The following is a 19,932-nucleotide window of genomic DNA, read 5'->3' as shown; positions in this document are numbered from 1 at the left end:
TGTGTGTGTGTGTGTGTGAAATGTAAGGCATGTAAGGTTATAGCAGAAGTGTTCTCTTTAATTCTAACTGATGCCATCTGCTTCTGTCACTGTGCTTGCTCTTAGTTGATAGTCAAATATAGCTACACGGAACAGGAGTGACTCCATGACAGGCTGAACTTCCTAGAGTAGGCCTGCAAAGATGTAACAAAACCCCCCGTGTGTCCTTGCTTAAACTTGCCTGCGAGTGTCGATTGCAGCTTCTTGGAATTTCTCCACCCCAGGCTGGCAGTTCCGATTGCAGCCGACGGGATTACCCCACCCTCGGCCTCCTGGAGTAGTTTGTGCAAGATTAAGCCTCTGGAATTTCCTCTTATCCGTCTGCCCCGAAACTCCTCTTATCTGTTTGCCCCTGACCACCTGCGTGTGGTTTTTACCTTTATAAACCTCAAACTTGTAAGCCTCGGCGCGGCAGCTACCCAACCGGGTGACACTGTGTGCCCCTGCGCTGCGCTTGTAATAAAACCTCTTGCTTTTTGCATCAAGTCTCGGTCTCCGCTCGCTTTTCAGGGTGGTCGTCTCTCCCCTGGGCCCACCGCGGAATTATCTGCGGTCTAACGGGCAACAAAACAAAACACTGTCTCTTTAAAGAAAAAGATATCAAAATAATCAATGCATGCAATACACTACACTAATAGAATGATGGGGAAAAAACAGATCATATCTGAATTGATGCAGAAAAGTATTTGCAAAATCTAACACCCTTTTGTCTTAAAAACACTAAATAAACTACCAACAGAAGGGAACTTCCTCAACATGATAAAGGCCATAATGAAAAACCCACAGCTGACATCATACTCAATAGGGAAAGACTGAAAACTTTTCCCCTAATATCAGCAATAAGATATGGATGTGTACTTTTGCCACTCTTACACAACATAGTACTGGAAGTTCTAGACACAGCAGGAAAAAGGGAATAAGGGAGGGAGGGAGGAGGGAGAGAGGGGAAGAAGGAGGAAGGAAGAAAGGAAAAAAAAGAAAGAGAGAAAGGGAAGGTAAGAGGGAGAGAGTAAGGGCAACCAAATTGGAAAGGAAGAAATTAAGTTGTCTTTGTTTGCAGAGGACATGCTCTTATACATACAAAATCCTAAAGAATCCAAACACACACACACACAAAACCAATTAGAGCTAATAAACAAATTAAGCAAAGGGGAAGAATAGAAAATCAACACACAAAAATGAATTGTATTTCTGTACACTAGCAATGGACAATCTGAAAAAGAAATTAAGAAAACAATTCCATTTACAACAACATCAAAAATAATAAAATACATAGGGATAAATTTAATCAAGGAGGTGAAAGGCTTGTCCACTTAAAAACTACAAAACAAGTTGGGGACAGTGGTCAGTGCCTGCAGTGTAGTGTCCCAGCTACTGGGGAGACTGAGGCAGGAGTATTGCTTAAGCTCAGGTGTTCTAGACCAGCCTAGGCAACACAATGAGACCCTGTCTCTACAACTGAAAAACTAAAATTTAAGGAAATAAAAAAATAAAAACTACAGTTGCAGGGCCTAGGGGAAAAATATTGCTGAAAAAAAATAAAGACCTAAATAAATGGAAAGACATCTCTTGTTCATGGATTGGAAGACTTAATATTCTTAATATGTCAATACTCCTCAAAGTAATCTACAGAGTCTATGCAATTCCCATCAAAATCCCAATGGTGTTTTTTCCAGAAATAGAAAAACCTATCCTAAAATTTATACACAATTTTGACAGACTCCAAATAGCTAAAACAATCTTGAAAAAGATGAACAAAGTTCGAAGACTCACATTTCCTGATTTTAAAATTTAATACAAAGCCACAGCAATCAAAACAGTGTAGTTCTAGGATAAGGATTTATAGACCAATGGAACAGAACAGAGGAACTTATACGGTCAATTGACTTTAGACAAACATGCTAAGACCATTCAATAGGGAAAGGATAGTTTGGGAAAAATAGATATCTATATGCAAAAGAATGAAGTCAAACCATTACCTCATATATGAAAATTAACTCAAAATGTATCAAAGACCTAAACCCATGCGCTTAAGCTATAAACTTTTAGAAGAAAACATAGGGGAAAATCTTCATGATACTGGATTTGGCATTTTCTTAAGTATGACACCAAAACACAGATGACCAGAGAAGAAACAGACAAATCCAACTTCATCAAATTTAAAAACTTTTGTTCATCAAAGAACATTATCAAGAAAGTTAAAAGACAACCCATAGAGTAAGAGAAAATATTTTCAAACCATATGTACGGTAAAGGTCTAGTATCCAAAATATACAAAGAACTCTTACAATGACACAAACAACCCAATTTAAAAATGAGCAAAAAACTTACGTGGAACTTTTTCAAAGAAAATATACAAATGGCCAAAAATCAAATGAAATGATACTCAGCATGATCAGTTATTAGGAAAATGCAAATCGAAACCACAATGAGCTACCACTTCACACCCACTAAGATGGCCATTATAAAAAAAAAAAAACGAAACAGAAAATAAGTGTTGACAAGGATATGCAGAAATTAGAATCTTCATGCATTGCTGAGGGGGAAGATGTTATGGAAAACAGTTTGGTGGTCCTTCAACTGACCCCCGAACCCAGGGCTCAGTGCTTGGTCTTTTCTCTTCCTACACATCCAGCCTTAAGTTTTAAAATACATTCTAAACCCTGGAGACTCCCAGAATTTCTCTCTCCAGACACCAGACACCTACTCAGCATCCACCTCGACGTCCAATAGACATGTCAAACCTAACAGTCCCCAAACTGAGCTCCTATCCTCTGGCCCACCTGGCATCTTTCCCTTCTCAGTTAGTGACAGCTCATTTCTTCCAATTGCCTGCACCAAAACCCTTGGCTTCAGCCTTGGATGACTCCTTTTCCTACATGCAACAAATCCTAATCGGTCATTCAGAAGGTGTACGAAATGTAACCCCTTCCGGCCCACCACTGCTGATCGCCTAGATTATGACACCTGCCTCCTAAGTGGTCTCTCCACCTCCACCCTGGCCTCCCTGCTGTCTCCTCAGCACAGCAGCCAGAATGATCCACTTACACCTAAGTCAGATCATGTCATTCGTCCACTCAAAACCCTCCAACAGCCCCGCTTCTCATGCAGAATAGAAGCCAAAATGCTGTCATGGTCTTCAAGGCTCAACACGACTGGCCCTGACACTGCCGCTCTGATCCGACCTCCAGCTTTTCCACACCCGAGTTCCACTGGAGACATCAGCCACTCTCCTGCGAACACGACAGCCTGCTCCTGCCTCGCGGGTCTGCATCCGCTATTCTCCCTGCCTACAGTGCTCTTCTGTGGCATTCCGCTTTTATTATAGTTTAGCATCTGCTTATTTATGCTGTTGCAATCTGTCTCTCCTGACCAGAATGTTGAGTTGTGCTTTCACAGACACAGGAGAGCATCTGGAAGAGGGCCTGATATTGAACTGATTCTCAATAATAAGCATATGGTATGAATGAATGTCTTCTTTATTCCCAAGAATTCTAATATCCAGCTAAAATATATTACTCTGCCTCAAACATGCCCTCAACCTCCTCACACTCTTGCCTTTGCTCGTGTGGTTTTCACCCTCGCTGCAATCAAACCACCTGCTCGTTAAGGGACAACACAAAGGTCACGTCCTTCACGAAGCCCAGGCAGAAGTTTCCCCTCCCTCCTTTTGGTTTCCGAGGTCTTTTGACCTTGTTTCTCTACTGTGTATAATAATTATTTGTAATTACTGTAACTCCCTAAGAGTCTTGTTTGCTGTTGGCTGTGTGTGTGTGTTCGTGGGGGAGAGTGTGTGTGGTTTTTGTTTGTTTTGTTTTGGTATTGTACACAGCACCTGGCGCAGGTTCTAGTGTCTAACAGGCATTACAAGATGTTTGAAGAAGCAGAGGCTCAGAGAGGTTACATGGCTCACCCAAAACCACTGAGCTACTTCGACAGTTTTGAGACCTCTGTCTGAGTATCTCGATTATAAGGTCAATGGTCTTTTCACCACCCGCCCACTTACATATCTTAATACCACCAGAAACAGAACACACCCCTGAACATCCCCACTGTACTCGATGTTAATAATCATCATCTGATCTTCCACATTAGAAGGCAGGGACCTGAATTTTTTCTACTTAACCACAAAGAACCCTGAATACCAAAGAACTTCCCGTAATTCTCAAACCCTAATGTGCATACGAATCACCTAGGCATTTCTTAACCCGCAGAGTCTGATTTAGTTGGTCTGGGACAGGGCCCAAGATGCTACACGTTCACAGTTGATGCCAACACCATCAATAAGAGTGAAGTTATATACAGGCAATTCATTAAGCACAACCTCCCAGTTTTCCTAGAAAATAGGAATTAAGGCAATTATTGTCAACCTTGGCTGCATGTTGGAATTACACGGAAACTTAGAGAACCACTGATATCTGAGTTCCACCTCCTCAGATTCCAATTTATCTGGCCTGGGAAGCAGTGTGGGCGTTGGGATTTTTTAAAACTCTCAGATGAATCTAATCTGCAGCTGAGGACCACTGCTTGAAGTGATTTTCCTTGTGCTTGTGGCAGGAATGCGAGGACAGAAATTCAGGCCACATAACTCACTGGCCAGTGTCCACCTGAGACCAGGGTAGACTCAACTTTGGAGCTGCTACCCCTCTCACCAAAGTCATGATAACTAAAGAAAACTCTCACGTATAATTGCTGTGTTGGGCACTATTCTGAACACTTCCTATATATTATTCTATTTACGCTATTGTTACCATCCCCATTTCACAGATGAGGAAACTGAGGCATGGAGAGATCAATTATTTTACCTAAGGACAGGATTCCAGATTCAAACGCAAGTAACAGTGCCATTGGCCCACATGTTTAACCATGAAGCTCACTGCCTCCCCACCAAGAATGTTACGTGGGTCCTGAGATGGGCTGAACTGTGTCCCCCAAAGTTCAAATGTTGAAGCCCTAACCCCCAGTACCCCAAAATGTGACTGTATTTGGAGATGGGCCACTTAAAGAGCAAATTAAGCTAAAATGAGGTCCTGGGGGTGCTGCTGATCCAATAGGTCCGGTGTTCTTATAAGAAGAGGAAATTTGGACAGAGAAAGAGACACCAGGGACACCACACAGGAGAAAGACCGTGCGAGGACACAGTGAGCAGGCAGCCATCGGCAAAGCCAAGGACAGGGGCCTCAGAAGAAAATAAACCTGCTGACAACCTGACCTTGGACTTCCAGCCTCCAGACTGTGGGAAACAAATCCCCGCTGTTTAAGACACCCAGTCTGCAGTATTTTGCTATGACAGCCCCAGCAAATGAGGGCCCTCACCTACCGCAGTTTGCTAAGCGCAGAAATCATACGGCTGAAGTGGAAAGTGAATCAGCCTCTTTCCTTGTACAGTATTTGCAGCAGGCAGAGTGTAGGAATCTTCCAGATATCCTGAGGGCTTCACAACCCTGGTCTGACCACTGACCCACTGGGCTTGTTGAAAAGCCTCCCAGCTGGTTCCCCAAACCCGTCCTCTGTCCTCCCTCCTCCCAGAGCTGATGGTGCCGCCCCTCTTCTACGGACCTACAGCGGGTTCCCATGGCTGTGGAGCACCCGTGATCCCACAGCTTGACACCCAAGGCCCCTGATGTGGCTGAGCCACCGTTTGGGGTGCCTCCTGTCCACCAATTCCCCACTATTGTCCCTTCATCTGTCCCCAGTGCAGAGTCTGCTCCAACCCAAATGCCCACTCACTGCCATCCTGGAATGCTCCTCCCTACCCCCTCCCCTCCTTTCGTCAAAATCTCATTCTTCTTGCAAGACCCAACGCACACGCCCTGCACGTGAAACGCAGAGCATTCCACCTCACCGGAGCCACTCTCTCCGCCGTCCCCCATGGCACCGTGCAGAGACCTGTGACAGCACCTGTCGCAGAGGCAGGGATGGTCACAGTCATTACATGTGAGCCCTCTGGGGTCCAAATGCATCTTATTTCTCTTTGCCTCTTTGCTTGCCGGGCATCTGGAGCAGTGCCTCAGCCTTACACGGCGGCTTGCCAAATATTCGTGGACCCAAATCCAGCAGGTATAGGACACAATTATGTCCCTGAAAGGCTGTCCTGTCGGGAAGCCTGCAGAATGCTAAATGTAGCCTGTAATGAGAGTTGCATGAGCTATGTATTGTTCACTGATCAATGCTTGAAAATAACTGAAGCAGAACGCAACTCCCCTCCACTTCTGTGCACCGCTTCTTTGGATGTCGATGCTGGGGACAGAGACTCTACATCCCCCGAAGCTAGCACAGCGCCCAGCATGATGTGGGTCTACAAAGGAAGCATTTGTAATAAAATAAAATAAAATAAAAACCAAATCCTAACCACTTTGCCCCTGACGTCCACTCTATCAGCCAGCAGTCCCAGGTAGGACTCGCCCACCTACCACCCCCCTCCTCCAAGACAAGCCTGAGGACACTTTCCCTTGTCCAGCATCTCTCTCTCCCACAAACGCTCCTCTTCCAAATACTGATTATGATTTTCATTTCCCTGCTTCTGTTAGATTTTCCCTGAGAGCACATGTCACTTCTGATTAATAATCCTTATTTGTCATCACTATTGCCCACCTTATAAGACACATTTCTCATCATCGTTCCCCAACCTCTTCATCACGTCCTCCTTGAGACACTCTCCTGATTTAAATGTCATTGACTTACAAGGTTTTTTTAAACCACTTTCTCCAGATAGGACAAGGGGTGACACACTCAGAGGATCTGTGTGTCTGGCAATGTCCATCTTTTGCCCTGACGGGCACCAGGTTTCTCGATTCTGGTCCATCTCTCTCGGTGAGCTAAACATGCTAGCAGATTTCCTTTCTTTCCTAAGTAAGCCGTTCTTTCTCTTTGGAACCTTAGCATATGTTTCCCTTGTCCTTATAATTCAGGAATTTCACCAGGATATTTCTAGGTGTATTTGTTTGCTTTTGTTTTTCATTAATGCTACCCTGGGATCAGTGGTTTTATTCAATCTTAAGACAAGGTTTTCTTAGGTTAGGAAAATTTCCTCCTCATATATGCTGAACAATTACTTTTCTTCCATCTGTTCCTTTTCCACCTTCTCACTCTTCCACTATTCACATGTTATCATAGGAACTAAATTTTCACTCATGGTTTCCTTTTTAATATTATTCAATTTCATCTTCCAGAATAGCTCTTTGGACCTCATCGGTGACCACACTCTTTTTTGGTTATTCTGATTTCTTCAAGATTTCTGAAACCATGTTTTTGTAAATGCCAGATTTTTTTTTTTTTTTTTTTTTTTTTTTGCAGTGGTATCATCATAGCTCACTGTAACCTCAAAATCCTGGGCTCAAGCAATCCTCCTATATCAGCCTCCCAAGTAGCTGGGACTACAAGTGCACACCACCAGGTCTGGCTAATTGTTTCTATTTTCAGCAGAGATGGGGTCTCATTCTTGCTTAAAGTGGTCTTGAACTCCTGACCTCAAGTAATCCTCCCGCCTCAGCCTCCCAGAGTACTAGTATTACAGGTGTGAGCCACTGTGCCCGGTCTGCCAGATTTTTTCTATAATGATGCCTCCTTGAGAATTTTCACTATTCTCTCGTATTTTTTTTCTTTTTTGTGAGACAGAGTCTTGCTCTGTTGCCCTGGCTAGAGTGCCGTGGCGTCAGCCTAGCTCACAGCAACCTCCAGCTCCTGGGCTCAAGCAATCCTTCTGCATTAGCCTCCTGAGTAGCTGGGACTACAGGCATGTGCCACCACGCCCGGCTAGTTTTTTCTATGTATTTTTAGTTGTCTGGCTAATTTCTTTCTATTTTTAGTAGAGACGGGGTCTCGCTCTTGCTCAGGCTGGTCTCGAACTCCTGACCTTGAGCAATCCACCTGCCTTGGCCTCCCAGAGTGCTAGGATTGCAGGCATGAGCCACCGCGCCCGGCCTTCACTATCCTGTTGCACAGATTCTCCTCCGGCCCGGGTAGCTGGCCCCCTGCTCTGCGCACAGGCAGCTTTGCAACACCAGCATCAGCAGTGACTCGGGGTAGCATCTCCTAGGAAGGAACCGTCCGGATTTGTACTGAAGCTGCATTTTCACAAGCAGCACACGGCTCTTCCTAGCTTGGGGGGCTGAGGGAGACAAGGGGAGTGGGCCGCAGCCAGGGCCACCATGGCACCGTGACCAAATGGGATTGTTTAGCTTAGTCTTTCTCCCACAAACTCCCAAGGCCACTGGAGCAGGCCGTGTTCCACTGGTAGTTTATTTCTCCACCGCTGCAAACACCAGGCTGTTTGTGCCTCAGAACGTCGCAGACCAGCAGCTGGCGGGAGCCGGAGCTGAGCCTGTTGTGTGGTCTTGGCTGGGAGCAAGCTGTTTCTCTCAGCTGAGGGGCAGGGAGGTGACTCTCTTTCCCTGACTCCCTGGGGCCAAGAGCAGGCCTCTCCGACCTGGGGTCGTGGAGCGTCACAGCCCACCAGTGCGGATGGGTCAGGGTCAGCATGCCTGGCAATTCCTCCTACGCCCCCAAGGCAGCGGGCAGGAGCAGGTCCTTCCTGCCTGGATTCACGGTTTGCTGTGCCTGGTCATTGCCCAACCCTGGAGGAGAGGCCACACTTCTCCTGTGCCCCCAGCCCCTTCCCCGACCTGGTCCTTGGAGAATGAAGCGCCGACCTGCTTGCTTCTGTGCAGCTCTCAGGAGAACTCGCAGTTTTACACAGACCCTCCAGTTCTTGGGGTACTAAAAAGGGGGTTGAGAGAGAGCAAGGGTCAGGAGAGTGCACTGAGGCTGCCATCGGTCCTCCCAGAACCCAGAGCTGCCTCCTAGTGGCTCCATGGCCCTGGTGACCCCCTCACCACAGCGTGACGGACCATCTACTCTCCTGGGGTTGACGGGCTCCAGACACCGGGGAATATGTCATTTGCCCTTATGTTTGCCTACATGCCTTACAGGTATGTGAACTATAAGTGAAAACTGGACACCTTCTATCATCTCTCTAAAAAGCTTTTATTTTATTTTATTTTTTTTGAGACAGAGTCTCACTCTCTTGCCCGGGCTAGAGTGCCGTGGCATCATCCTAGCTCACAGCAACCTCAAACTCCTGGGCTCAAGCGATCCTTCTGCCTCAGCCTCCCGAGTAGCTGGGACTAGAGGCATGCGCCACCATGCCCAGCTAATTTTTTCTATATATATATATTTAGTTGTCCAGATAATTTCTTTCTATTTTTAGTAGAGACAGTGTCTCACTCTTGCTCAGGCTGGTCTCAAACTCCTGAGCTCAAACGATCCTCCCGCCTCGGCCTCCCAGTGTGCTAGGATTACAGGCGTGAGCCACCGCGCCCTGCCTGAAAACACAATCTTAAAGGAGCATCTTTGCTAATAGTGTAAAACCCTGTAACCCTTTGAGCAAATTATTCTGGGAATTTTCTGACGAGAAGGATTGAATAAATTATGACATGCAATAATTTTCATACGCATCCCCAACTATATGAATTATTACAGCACAAGGGAAAGAAGGAAAACCAACTGTTCTAGAATACTCAGGGGAAAAGGAAGGCGAATGCTGCTCTGCTCTCCGTGTCTTCGCTCTCCTGCGCGTTTCTCTCTGCCCGCCCCAGCGCCCAGCCAGCTGCTCTCCCAGACAGCTCACTGCGCCCTCCGCGCGCTCCCGCGGTCCTCCCGAGTCTGTCGAGTCTGTCGCATTTAGACCGGCTGCCTCTCTGAGGCCTCTTGAGTTTCTGAGAATTGTGCTTTATTGGTCAGATAACCCGGCACGCCCAGAAAGCTCACCGTGTGGGGCGGGATAGTGGGACAAGCACCACCATCATGATTTCATTCTCACTCAACAGAGTGACAGAGATGACGAATGAGCTTTGGTCCAGATAGTCTATTTTCTAAAAGAAAAAAATATATATTTCTGGAAACACAACTATTTTCAGAAATCAGACCCTGGCGAGAGCCTACTTTTCGAAAAAAAAGATACATAGTCCATTTTTTGTTGCAGAAAAAATAACATTGATTAGTGACAGCCAAGACACTGGGACCGTGCCTGACTGGCAACAGTTGGAGGTGAGTGGCAGTATCTCCTATAAATGGGCCATTCGCCGGCTGTGGTGGCTCACACCTGTAATCCCAGCACTGTGGGAGGCTGAGGTGGGAGGACTGCTTGAGGCCAGGAGTTTGAGACCAGCCTGGGAAACATAATGAGACCCTGGTCTCTACAAAAATAAGAAGACAACTAGCCAGGCATGGTGGTTTGCACCTGTAGTCCCAGCTACTTAGGAGGCTGAGGCAGGAGGATTGCTTGAGCCCAGGAGTTCAAGGTTGCGGTGAGCTATGATCACCACTGCACTCCAGCCTGGGCAACAGAGAAAGATCCTGTCTCAAAACTAAATAAATAAATGTTATTTTTAAAAATGAGCCATGCTTTCCTCTGATAAGATGGCAGTGAGAAATAAAACAAAAAAGAAAGAAAAAGATTAAAAAAAAAAAAAAGGGCCAGATTCGGTGGCTCACGCCTGTAATCCTAGCACTCTGGGAGGCCGAGGCGGACGGATCACTCAAGGTCAGGAGTTCAAGACCAGCCTGAGCAAGAGTGAGACCCCGTCTCTACTAAAAATAGAAAGAAATTAGCTGAATAACTAAAAATATATAGAAAAAATTAGCCGGGCATGGTGGCACGTGCCTGTAGTCCCAGCTACGTGGGAGGATCAGGCAGGAGGATCGGTTGAGCCCAGGAGTTTGAGGTTGGAGAAAGCTACGATGACGCCACTGCATTCTACCCAGGGCAGCAGAGTGAGACTGTCTCAAAACAAAAAAGAAAAAAAAATGAGCCATGAATTCTAGAATTTGCCACAGAGCCCTCTAATCACACCTGGATCCCACAAGCTTCTGAGTTTGTGGTCCCTAATTGTAAGTAAGCAACGTGAGGATATAAATTAGGCAACCCAGGATTTTATTAAGCACTTCCTGTGTCAGGTGCAAAACATTCTCCACAGCAGTTTTTTCGATCGCGAACTGGTCAGCCTTGAGAATGTATATATTGTCCCATTTCACAGGCGAGAAAACAAAGACTTAGTTCAAGTCACTTTTGTGGGAGGTAGAGGTCCCCCAGTTCCTAGCCCAGGGCTCTTTCCATGACACACGTAGGACTGAGTTTCAGGACACTGCTGGCTCCAGGACAGAGACATGTCCGTGTGCATTGAAAACGTAACACAGCAAACAATGGCCCTTAAATCCTACCTGTCGATAGTGTCTGGAAGATGCACGTGCTTTTTCCTTTTTATTTTGAAATAATGTTAGATATAGAGAAAGTTACAAAGATAGTACAGAGTGTTCCCGTATACCTGTCACCCAGCTTTCTCTACTATTAACGTCTTACACAGCCGTGGTACATGTATCCAAACAATGAGATTGGCATTGGTGCAATAGCATTCACTGCAGGATTTATTCACATTCTCCCAGTTTTTCCACTATTGTCTTTCTTTACTGCTCCAGGATCCAATCCAGGACGCCCCATTGCATTTATGTGGTGTATGTGCATCATATTTCCTTATTCTTCTCCAGTTGGTGACAGTTTTCCAGTCTTTCCTTGTCTTTCATGACCTTGAGACTTTTAACGAGCAGGGGTCAGGTATTTTGCAGAATAGCCTAAAATTTGATCTTCTCTGCAGTTTCTCAAGAATAGACTGAGCTTTCTGGAATTAGAAGTATATCACAGAGGCAATGTGCCCGTCTGTCACATGGCATCAACAATACTTACCACTGGTGATGTGACCCTTACCCAGCTGGTTAACATGGTGTCTGCTTCTCCACCACAGAGGTACTGCTTCCCCCTCAGTTACTGAGTCACCCCAGACTCAAGAGGAGGGGAATTCAGCTCCGTCTCCTTTGGGTGGTGGCACCAAAAATTTGTGATCTTATGTTAAAACCACCACAGTAATTAGTACATTTTTGGACAGATATCTTTGATGTTATTCAAATATCCTGTTTCTCCTTAAAGTTTCATCCATTAATTTTACCGTTAATCAAGGGTTCTGCCTGCAGTGATCACTACTGTGGTGTCCCCTGGTGCTTTTCTGTTTCCCTCACTCCTTCTACACTTATTCACTGGCATTTTCTGAAAAGAATAGTTGTTCTTCCTGCTCCACTTATTTATTTCAATAATTTATATCAATTTGGATTCATTCTTTGGGTGGCCACTAAGATCGTGCTATTTATTTTGTTGTTCAAACTGTTCCACCTTTGGATATTGGGCGCTCTTTCAAGCTGGCTCCCCATCCTTCTGCAGTGGCCCCACTGATTTTCCCGACGCCGTTCTTACTTGTTGGCACTTTGAAATGTGTCCAGGGCTTATTTTCAGAGGCTGGGACTCTGCATAAGATGATTAGGGGATAAGTGAGAAAGAAACAAAGTAAATGGCAATTTTTCTCTTGAAAGGAGATAGAAATAATTTTTTTACACTTTTATTTGGAAATTTCAAGATTACAAAAGGATGAACAGGTCAAAGAACTCCCATACACCATTAGCTCAGATATCCTATCATCACCGTCTTACCCTGCTTGCTTTATCTCACATCTTATCTAGCTACATATTTCTTCTGAACCGTTTGAGAACAGGTTGGCATGTCATGGCCCTTCAGCTCTAAATGCTTCAGTGGGTGCTTCCTGAGAACACCGTCGTCCTCTTACATAATCACAGCACGACTGTCAACTTTGGGAAGTGTAACATTGATGCAATCCCGTTATTGTCCATATTCCAGTTTTGTCCGTTGATTCAATATTGACCTTTATAGTATTTTCAAAATTAGTTTTCGAACAGATCAGCTGAGACTGATGTTTGTGATCTTACTGGTCCTCATCCCTGGCATGGTGACCGTAGCCCCTCTCCTCTGTAGGCTCCTCTGTATTGGACTTGGGTGACAAGCCTCCCCGGCCACACCCGCACAGACGCTCCAGACTGAGCACAGGCTGGACCTGGCTGGGTCCAAGCAACGCCCTTGCAGAGTGTCTTGGGAGAATTATATTCTATGATGACAGACACAAGCTAGTCCTTATTTTTTCCTAGGGTAAGTGACCTTTGCCCTAAATAAATGGGGAAGCTGTGGACGGTGCTGACGGGACCTTTGGCATCAGACAGCCTGGGCTCAGAGCCCAGCACCAGCATTTACTGGTTCTGTGATTTAGACAAGAATTTAAACTTTCTATGCCTGGCTCCTTGCTGGTAACAGGAAATAATAAGATCAACCTCCCAGAGCTCTTGATATCATTAAATGAAATAATTTTCAAGATTGCATTAATAATTGCAAAATAAGATTTGTTGTTCACTGTCACTTCTGTGATGTCAGCACCCGATGAGCGGACAGGACACTCTGCGGACTGTAAAGGCAGCAGGTCTGGGCGAGATTCTGGCTCTCCGCATCGTTAGCTCTGGGACTGGGGCAAAGCCAGCCTTTCGGGCTCACGTCCTCGCCCACAAATACAAGAATAATGAACCTACCACACTGTAGCGAGGAGTAAATGCGGTAACATCAGTGTAGATGGCTAATGGGAATACAGATGATGATGCTCATCATGAGCGTTTATTACGAACAAGATATTATGTCAAGTGCTTTGCATGCTACGTTATTTCACGCAATTCTCAGGACAATGCATTTTTACATGAGAAAATTAAGCTTCAGAAAGGTTATATAAGTTTCCTGAGTTTACATGAACTCTAAGTCACAGTGATTTCCCTAATAATTGTTGATGTCCCTCCTACATGACTTGGTGTCACCCGATTAATTCAGGTAAACCCCAGCAGGAACCACAAGGCTGAGTTATTATGGACCATTCAGTACAAGTATTTTTTTTCTTGTAAGTCCTTTTTCAGTTAAAATTTCCGGCTATCCAAGAACTCACTGAGATTGCCCCAGACTATCTCTTATTTCCCCGGAGCTTCTTCCTATGACCCAAACACACCATCAAAAAAACCCGAAGTGACTTTGAAGGATAGTAATTATACGGAAACCATGGAGAGAAACTCAGACTTAAATTCAAATAGCCTGACAGAATTTTAGAGGGGAGGTTAAAAAGAAAATGTTTTTTCAAAAGGTGCTAAACTGAGCAGAACCGCTTCCATAAATGCTCCGGCATCCATCTGCAAAGTGAAGGTTTCTCCCATCATTTGTTTTCTCTTTGTTTCCTCTAGTTTTCTTTCCTCTGGAATGTTTTTTTCTTGTCTCTGTGGGATATTTGAACATTTTGAAGATCCATCTTGATTTATTTCTAGTGCTTTTGAGTGTCTCTGTATAATTCTCAGAGTGGTTGCTCTGTGCATTACGATATATGTGTGTGACTCATCACTGTCCACTGGTATCAACATCCTACCGCTCTGAGTGAGATTAGGAAAAACCTGACTTCCATTTAGGTCCCCAGTTTTAAATATCCCTGGCTGGAGTATCAGAGGATGTTATCATTACATATGATGTATAAAACTCATGAGGAAAATGAGAGTCCACTCTATGTACCCATGTTTCTGCTCTTTCTGTTCCTTCTTGATGTTTCAAGGTTCTTTCTTTCATTATTTCCTTTCTGTTTCAATAACTTCCTTTAGCCAATCCTTAAGAGTAGCTCTTTAGTGATAAATTTATTTTCATTTTCCAGTGTCTGAAAATATCTTTGTTCTCCCATAATTACTATAGAGAATTTACAGTTGACAGTTTTTTTCTTTCTTTTTTTTTTTTATTGGTAAAAACAGGTTTATACGTCAATGGGCTCAGATGGGGATTTTTCCCTCCAAATTCTGAGCACCAAAGAGCACTGCAGTCTTTTATACACTCTGCTTAAGAGGGAGGGGCACAGTTACAACAGGGTTAACTTTAATGAGGCAGAGTCCTAAGTTACTTTACAGCCTGGTACACTAATTGCTACAGGTGATTTATGAGGGGAAAGGTCGCAGGGGAGGAGGGGCCTCAGGTAAGGAATGCAAAGGACAAAGCCCGGTAGTGGAATTTTCCACTTTGGTGGAATTTTCCAATTTTCCACTTCAAAACCGCAGGTATAAGCTAATCACCAGGCTGGGTGTGGTGGCTCATACCTGTAATCCTAGCACTCTGGGAGGCTGAGGTGGGAGGACTACTTGAGACTAGCCTGGGCAAAATAGTCAGACCTCATGTCTAAAAGAATAAGAAAAATTAGCCAGGTGTAGTGGCTCATGTCCATAATCCCAGCTACTGGGGAGGCTCAGGCAGGAGTAGTGCTTGAACCCAGGAGTTTGAGGTTACAGTGAGCTATGACTGGGCCACTGCACTCCAGCCTGGGTGATAGAACAAGACCCTATCTCTAAAAAAATAAAATGGATCTTCAGTGGAATAAGGATTGGTTATGAAGATGTGGCTCAGCCTCAGTGAAATACAGCCAGGGTCAGCTAATGAGCTTCAGCATCCCCAGACACTAGGAACAAAAATTAAACAGAAGGCACATTTTTCTTTGGAGAGGGTCAAACTTTTCCTCAAATTCTGAGGAATCTGTGATCACAAACTTAACAAACTACTTCTATAATTCACCTCTTTTTGCTTCAACTCCAGTCCTCACCAAGGAATCTTCCAGTGACCAAGAACTAAGAAAACTAATTACTAATTTGCCAGGTACTGTGACTAAAGGAAGGCAGCATTCTGGAGAGGAGACTGGTTAGTGAAGATACAGATCTGACTTAAGTGAATAAACTGACATCTGGTTTCCAAATCAATCTCTTATGAAATCGGTCTGGCATGACCCTATCTCATTTGGTCTGACCAAGTTTTTGAACTTACAAAATAGAACCAACCTTGGACATTCAACATCTCTTTCCTGATTTACCTCCCCGCTCTCTGAGGGTGTCCTGTTTAGGTTTTGTCCCTAGAGCCTGCCTCATGGCCTGCCACAGGTAGACAGGCCAGAGGTATTTGTTAATCAAATGCATGAAACAAAAGCTCTTTACCCATAGCAGGGGAGGGGCAGGAATTATATATACCAATAGCAGGGACAGTATTCCTGCCTGGCAGCATTTCCTTGAGTTATTGAGATGGACAAAGAGTTACCCAGGAAGTTAAGAGTAGCCTGTGTTTAATGAGGTTTAGTCCAAAATACAAAGCAAGGTGCTAGCAGTTGTCTCAATGCTAATGTTAATACAATTGTAAACAATGGCTTTTTCTTCTCCCATAAAGGCAAGTTACAGGAAGTATATCAGAGAGACAGGATAAGATATTTGAGTCTATTTTTTAAAATGACCCTGAAAGCCAGCAATATTGTTGCAGTTTAAAAGGCTCTCCATACACCCTTCACCCTACCCTGTTTATCAATTCAAATTCTGGGACTTTCTTTTGAGACTTTTAGCGTGCACAGTTCATTTTTCTTGGTTTTGTTGCTGATCTTGGTGAACCTTCTGTCACTGGATGGGGAAGGAAGCCAGCCAGGTTCTTTATGAGTTCTTCTGAGGAATTGTGACTGTGACAGTCTTCACTTCAGTGTATGCTTGCAGACCATACTCGCCCAGCTCCCGGCCACTCCCCGACATCTTGTAGCCGCCAAACGGGGACTGGGCCCCAAACACATCATAGCAGTTGACCCACATGGTGCCAGCCTGGAGGGCTTGGGACAGATAATTGGCCTTGTCCAAGTCCTTTGTGAAGACAGCTGCTGCCAGTCCATAATTGGAATTGTTGGCTCTCCCAACAACTTCCTCTGTGGTCTTGAACTTCAGGATCTGCATCACTGGCCCGAAGATCTCCTCTTTGGCGATGGTCATGCCATCTTGCACATCTCCGAACACAGTGGGCTGGATGTAGTAGCCACGGTCAGCGGCAGGCCCCCCACCACACAGCAGGTTCGCTCCTTCTTGCTTCCCGGAGTTGATATAGCCAAGGATCTTCTTAAACTGAGTCTCGTCTACCTGCGGCCCCTGCTCCGTCTTGCTGTCAAAGGGGTTCCCGACCACTCAAGACTTGGCCCGGGCAACGCTCTGCTCCACGAACTCGTTGTAAACGTCCTCCTGCACAAAGGTCCGGGAGCCAGCACAACAGTACTGACCCTGGTTGAAGAACAGGGCAAAGCGGGCCTGCTCCACGGCCCAGTCCATATCAGCATCGGACATGATGATGTTGGGGCTCTTGCCCCCCAGCTCCAGGGTCACTTTCTTGAGGTTGCTACTCCCTGCAGCAACCTGGATTAGGTGGCCGACCTCGGTGGAACCTGTAAATGCTACTTTGTCCACATCCTCGTGGGAGGCGATGGCAGCCCAGCAGCAGGGCCAAATCCAGGAACAATGTTGACCACACCAGGTGGAAAGCCAGCCTCCTTGATCAAGTTGGCCACACACAGGGCAGTGAGGGGCGTCTGCTCAGCTACCTTCATCACAACCACATTTCCAGTCGCCAAGGCTGGGCCCAGTTTCCATGCTTGCATCAGGAGCGGGAAGTTCCATGGAATGATCTGCCCGCACACCCCCACGGGTTCATGGCGAGTGTAGCTGAAGAAGTCCCCATCGATGGGAATGGTTTTCCCGTGGTACTTATCCGCCCACCCAGCATAATACCGGAGATATTTGAGAACCATGTCCAAATCGACCAGGTAGGAGGTAACATAAGGCTTGCCATTGTCCAGGGTCTCCAGGGCTGCCAGGCAGGTTCGGTCTCGCTCAGTCAGATCGGCCAGGCTGTTCAGCAGCCGGCCCCTGCAGGATGCGTCCATGTGGCGCCAGGGTGAGCCCAGCTGGAAGGCAGCCCGGGCAGCCTTCACTGCCCTGTCCACATCTTCCTTGTCTCCTTCAGCTACCTGACAGATGACCTCTCCAGTGGCCTGATTGACGGTGGGAAATGTTTTCTTGCTGACAGCGTCATGCCATTCGTTGTCTATGAAGATCTTGTTGTAGAAGATCTCGGGCTGCTGATTCGGGGCCGGCACGGCCTGGGTGGCTGCGGCGCGCAACATGCTGCAGCTAGGCCGGCGGTGCAGACCTGAGCCGACAGTTTTTTTCTTTGAGCACTTATAAAATGTGCCTCGTTTATGACCTACGTGATTTCAGAAGAGAAATCTGTTCTCGTATGTTTTCAATGGTGTTGCCTATAGGTAATGCCCCATTTATCTCTGGCTACTCTCAGGATTTTTTTGTCTTCTTTTTTTCAGAAGTTGAGTTGTAATGTATCTTGGTTTAGATTTCTTTGGGTTTATTCTGTTTGAGATTTGCTCAGTTTCATGCATATCTAGACTTGTGACTTTTGCCAAATTTGGGATATTTCAGCCACATATATTTATACACTCTTTCAGCCCCACTCTCTTTTGCTTTTACTTCTGGAATACTGATGATACAAATGTTAAATATTTTTATGATTGTCTCACAGGTTCCTGAGGCTCCGTTTATTTTTTTTTCCCGTCTATTGTTCAGATAGAGTAAATTCTAATGTTTGCTCCTCAAGTTCAGTGATTCTATCCTGTCATGTGTCTTCTACTATTGAGCCTATCCCGTGAGTTTTTTTTTAATTTCTGTTGTATCTTTCAGTTCTATGGTTTCCATTTGGTCTTCTTTAGAACTTCTATTTATTTGCTGAATTTTTCTTCTTTTTATTTGTTTCATGGTTTCAAGATAATATGTAACCATTTGTTGAAGAAATTTTATGATGACTGCCTTAAAATTTATATCAGATAATTCTAATATCTGATTCAACTTGGTGGTGGTGTCAGTGATTTCTTTTCTCATTCAAGTGTGATTTTATTGCTTCTTGGCACAATGAATGATTTTATATTGATTTAAACTCTGAGTCTGTTTAAATCTTTTATTTTAAAAGGCAAGCACCCTGTTCAGTTTGGCATGCAGTTCCTGGCCTAGTTTTGTGGCCATTGGTTCCAAAGACAGCTACCTTGGCGTCTTTGGGCACCAGGGGAGGGGAGTCTCAGGCTGATGAAGACAAAGAGACGGTCTTGACTGGGGCTTGTAGTGAGAAGATGCCCCTCTTGATGATCCCCAGTAGCGCCAGGTCTCAGGGTGGGAGAGGGGACTCTCAGGCCCTGTGGGAAGGGAAGCACTTCCCCTTGCTGCTGGCTGTTAACAGGGCTCCACTTGTCAGTGACGCTGGGTTTGTCTGCTGTTGTCAGAGAAATTCCTATTTGTTCTGTGGGAGGAATGAGCCTACCTGGGCTAGGTTGGGTCAGGAAATTTTGGGTCTAGGTCACCTTCTTTCATTGGATGAGGAGATTTAAGACATGCTACCACTGTCTTATTTTTCCCTACATGGGGTCCCAAGCAAGTTCATCTTCTCTTATCACCTTTCATAGCTCTCCTCTGATCGACTCTTTCGTTATTTTCTTGTTTTATAGTTGTTCTTATTGTTGCATTTTCCTCTAATTTGGTCTTGCAGTCTCTCTCTGGAGAGACCTATAAACTCTAGCCCTGCCCTGATGTGGCTCCAGGGGTCGTGGCTGTGGATGTTTTACAGTGTGCCTTTCACAGGGTACTTCTTTGTCCTGGAAGATGGTCTAATGCCTAAGTGTCCAACCCATGACCAGGTGTCCCTCCCATGGGAAACCCTTATGGCTCTTGCCTGACCTGGTCCAGTTTATTTCTACCAAGATAGCCACTCTCTAGGAGAACCCTGAATGAGAAAGAAGTCCGGTTCGGTCATGTTGGTCAAGTGAGATACAGAGGAAGCAACTCAGCAAAACCTGGGAAATAACAGAAGCATTCTCTTACAGATGTGCAAGAGAAGAGGGAAGCACGCTTCGCAGGGCGAAGGGGAGGGGCGGCCGGCAGCCATCCAGGACACACATGCTCCCAGTGGGTAGGGAGCCAGAGCGTGAGAGGGGCCTGTAGGCCAAAGCCTTATTGGGGCCCGGGTGTTACCCAGGGAAGTTTCCCTCAGGGAGTTCTAATTGGTGGGTTAGAGAAAGCAGGCACGAGTTCCAT

The 19,932-nt window shown here is 45.5% G+C and overlaps 1 pseudogene across 1 annotated transcript; it reads right to left on the bottom strand.

The window, feature by feature from the left end:
• Nucleotides 1-16,357: 16,357 nt before the first annotated feature.
• LOC105816409 lies at nucleotides 16,358-17,979 on the bottom strand (annotated as a pseudogene). The gene has a single exon (XR_001137794.1). The product of XR_001137794.1 is annotated as an aldehyde dehydrogenase, mitochondrial pseudogene (transcript).
• Nucleotides 17,980-19,932: the final 1,953 nt, after the last annotated feature.

The sequence above is a fragment of the Propithecus coquereli genome, unplaced genomic scaffold, assembly GCF_000956105.1.
Source record: "Propithecus coquereli isolate 6110/MARCELLA unplaced genomic scaffold, Pcoq_1.0 Scaffold370, whole genome shotgun sequence".
NCBI lineage: Eukaryota > Metazoa > Chordata > Mammalia > Primates > Indriidae > Propithecus > Propithecus coquereli.
The sequence above is the reverse complement of the archived record's forward strand: the minus strand, read 5'-3'. Positions and strand labels throughout refer to the sequence as shown.